The sequence below is a fragment of the Triticum aestivum genome, chromosome 1D (genome assembly GCF_018294505.1).
Source record: "Triticum aestivum cultivar Chinese Spring chromosome 1D, IWGSC CS RefSeq v2.1, whole genome shotgun sequence".
Classification (NCBI taxonomy): Eukaryota; Viridiplantae; Streptophyta; class Magnoliopsida; order Poales; family Poaceae; genus Triticum; species Triticum aestivum.
Window position 1 is genome coordinate 51,954,608 of NC_057796.1, and position 3,778 is coordinate 51,958,385.

Below are 3,778 nucleotides of genomic sequence, written 5' to 3' on the forward strand. Positions count from 1 at the left end.
AGTTCCTGATAGTATTCTGCATGTCTATGTTGTTGTAGATAAATGGCCGTGCTGTTGTTCCGTTGAATTTTAATGCGTTCCTAGAGAAAGCTAAGTTGAAAGATGATGATAGCAATTACATGCACTGGTCCGTAACTTGAGGATTATCCTCATTGCTGCACAGAAGAATTACGTTCTGGAAACACCGCTAGGTGCCAAACCTGCTGCAGGAGCAACGCCAGATGTTATGAATGTCTGGCAGAGTAAAGCTGATGACTACTCGATAGTTCAGTGTGCCATGCTTTACGGCTTAGAACTGAGACTTCAAAGACGTTTTGAACGTTATGGAGCATATAAGATGTTCCAGGAGTTGAAGTTAGTATTTCAAGCAAATGCCCGGATTGAGAAATAAAAAGTCTCCAATAAGTTCTATAGCTGCAAAATGGAGGAGAATAGTTCTGTCAGTGAACATACACTACCAGAAACTCGAATTTTTCTGTGTGTCAACAATTTTCCTGTCGGGCCCACGTTAGCCCACAGGAAAATGGACTATATTCCCGTGCGCCAACCCAAATCCCACAGGAATAGTAATATCGGTGTCGTTTCCAGCTCGGCCCACAGAACTAGCTTGTATCCTTGTCGAGCGTGACTCACAGCAAAATGAAGCCCATCTCTGCGCCCGCGAAAGTAAAGCCCATCCCGCCACTTCCCCAAATTTCGGCCCGCTGCTAACAGGTTGAAATAAAGCCCTAGTTAGAAAAGAATCCAAATCACTCCCCCACCCGAGCTACTTCCAGATTCATCCCAGATCCCTAGCCGCCGCCGGCCGGCTGCACCCCAGATCCTTCGTCGCCGGTCCGCTGCGCCCCAGATCCTTCACTGCCTGTTGGTCTCCAGATCCTTGGCCGCCGGTAGGTCCCCAGATCCTTGGTCGCCGGTAGGTCACCAGATCGTTTGCCGCCGTTTGAGCCCCAGATCCTTCGCCGCCGTTTGCGCCTTCTCCAACCTCTCGCCCCCATCCGCCATTTTTGATGGGTTGTCGACCAGGAACGACCGACTCAGGATTTTTGCCATCAACCTCCTTGCTGCCCGAGGAGCATCGCGTCAACGTACACGCCTCTGCCGTCACTCGACCGACACTGCATCTTTCTCCGATGGCCACCGATTTCCATCCAGGTACCGGCCCTTCCTGATCCAGTTGCTGTTTTTTGTACCCCTTTATGATCTATTTCCTTTTCCTGAAAACTTTCATATGTGCCTCCATTTGGATTCACCAGAAACTAACGAGCATTTTCTCCTCCCTCATTTGCTGGGTACTGGTGGAAGCAAATGGCTGTACTGAAACACTGGTTTTGAATAGGCCAGTGTAGTTGATGCCTCTCCTCTGCAGCCGTATGTCTTCAAGGGATTGTACTAGTACTACAGGCACAACTCCCTTTATAAAGGTTGTGTTAGATAATTTGATTATATCTTCCAAGTTACAGGACTCAAAAAATCACTTCTTAAGAGGAAGAAAACAGAGTTGAACTGGTCATTGTCAAGGTAATGGATAATACTGTATGCTTGTAGTCATTTAATAATTAATATTTCACCAATTTCTCAAATATAGCTTATGCACATCTTGTTTTCTGGTCTTGTAATTTGCGGGTACTATTCCCTTCCATATTGTGTTGTTGTATGCACATGAACCTAGTAGAAACTAAATATTGGTCGGCACCTATTTGAGGTCTGATTTTTCTAGTTTGCAGTTCATCTTGATTAGGAGAAAATGCAAGATTCGTGATCTACAAGAGATGCTAGAGCCTTTGCTCTAATTAAGGTATTTTTACTTTTGTTCTCACCCACCTCTCCAATGTTTTATCATGAATAAACGCCAGTCAAGTTGTCTCGTATATTAAAACATACCTATGTGCCCAAGATCATGAGATCAGCATTATTGAGCGATTAGTGGCCATGTTGGTTTAGTCTAAACACAACCGCTTCCTATTTCATTGGTGTCTTTTATTGTATCACTATGCAGTATGCCAGTACCATCAAAATGTGTTCTTGAGTATAGTTTGTCCATGCCATCCGATTTCACGCTTTATTATGTATGACTTAGGAAGTATTGAGCAGCTACATGGCAGGTTACAAGGAAGATTACCAGTACAACAAGGAGGCTGCAACAACAAGTTCAGGTTATCAATCAAGGCAAGAAATTCTACATATTCTTCTGAACAAACAGGTACCGTTCCCTGCTGTTACATTATCAAATATTTGCATACTGCTTTGGTTTTATTCTATTATTGAGATGATGACGACTTTGCCCATTTTTCTTCAAAATCTGAAATGGATAGACTTAACTCCCTAATAACTTATCTACTCAGGCGGTTAGCTGATAGTTCTTTCAAACTAATCCAGAAGCATGTGATCAGGTTGTCATTTGAATGGATTTTCTTAGTTGCGTGGTTTGTATCAGGTCTAAGATATGATGCTATTACTCCATTATTTTGTCTGTAGCTGTAAAATTGGGTAATTTTGCTGTGATAAAAACAAGTACGGTATATATTCCATTGTTATTTGAAAAAGTGATACACCAAATATATTATGCTTATTATATCCTATAGATATTGTTCCTCTTTCTTGTTACCTTTTTGGAGGAAACTGTTGACACTTCCATATTTTTTCAAGTTCAATTATGTCCACTGCAGGGTAACCTTGAAGAGAAGCTTGCAACAAAATATTATAGAAAATGAGGTCTCACATTGCGAATATTTAGTTGATGCACTTGTGTTGTTAAATGTTGCACCTCTATTTTTGTTGACTATTCATGTATGTAAATTCTATGGAATTATATCTCAAGAGATGTGAATATGTAACTCTATGGTTGGTGTAAGATATTGCTGTTTCTATGTTGTAAATATTCTCAGTACTGGAATAGCTATGTGTAAATCTTTTTTTGTCCATTGCTTTCTTATTTTCCTGCCGGTTACATCTGACCAGGATATATAATTACCCTGGTTTGCCAAAGCTGACGCCAACATGGCCTTGTCGGTCCAAAACCGTCAGGAAAATGAGAAAACCCGATAGGAATAAGGTCCCTGTCAGCTGGCCGACAGGCATATTTAAATTTCCCAGTCAAGCTATGCCTGACGGCTGGCCGACAGGAAATACTATTCCTGTCGGTATACCCTATATTCCTGCCAGTTTAGGGCTCACAGGAAAATTCGAGTTTCTGGTAGTGATATACTCAGAATGTCTGGGTACCATAACCACTTGACTCAATTGGGAGTTAATCTTCCTGATGATAGTGTCATTGACAGAGTTCTTCAATCACTGCCACCAAGCTATGCAAGGGATGGATAAGACAATTCTCGAGCTCGTATCAAGTGTTGATGGTTAACAAGACCACCAGTTTCAAGAAAAAGGGTAAAGGGAAGAAGGGGAACTTCAAGAAGAACAGCAAGCAAGTTGCTGCTCAAGTGAAGAATCCTAAGTCTGGACCTAAGCCTGAGACTGAGTGCTTCTACTGCAAAGGGACTGGTCACTAGAAGCGGAACTGCCCCAAGTATTTGGTGGAAAAGAAGGATGGCAAAGTGAAAGGTATATTTGATATACATATTATTGATGTGTACTTAACTAATGCTCGCAGTAGTGCCTCGGTATTTGATACTAGTTCTGTTGCTAATATTTGCAACTCAAAAGAGGGGCTATGGATTAAGCGAAGATTGGCTAAGGACGAGGTGACGATCCGGTGGGAAATGGTTCCAAAGTCGATGTGATCGCCGTCGGCACGCTACCTCTACATCTACCTTCGGGA

General features: G+C 42.3%; 1 long non-coding RNA gene across 5 annotated transcripts; it reads left to right on the forward strand.

Moving 5' to 3' along the window:
* The first annotated feature begins 738 nt into the window (after window positions 1–738).
* On the forward strand, window positions 739–2,924 carry LOC123180221 (uncharacterized). Of its 5 annotated transcripts, none has more exons than XR_006490775.1 (5): window positions 740–1,371; window positions 1,464–1,521; window positions 1,728–1,798; window positions 2,106–2,203; window positions 2,670–2,924. It is a non-coding gene; the product is annotated as an uncharacterized lncRNA (long non-coding RNA). The 5 variants fall into 5 exon arrangements; XR_006490777.1 differs by having other exon boundaries at window positions 740–1,155; window positions 1,257–1,521; XR_006490778.1 differs by having other exon boundaries at window positions 748–890; window positions 1,027–1,521.
* The last annotated feature ends 854 nt before the right edge of the window (window positions 2,925–3,778 follow it).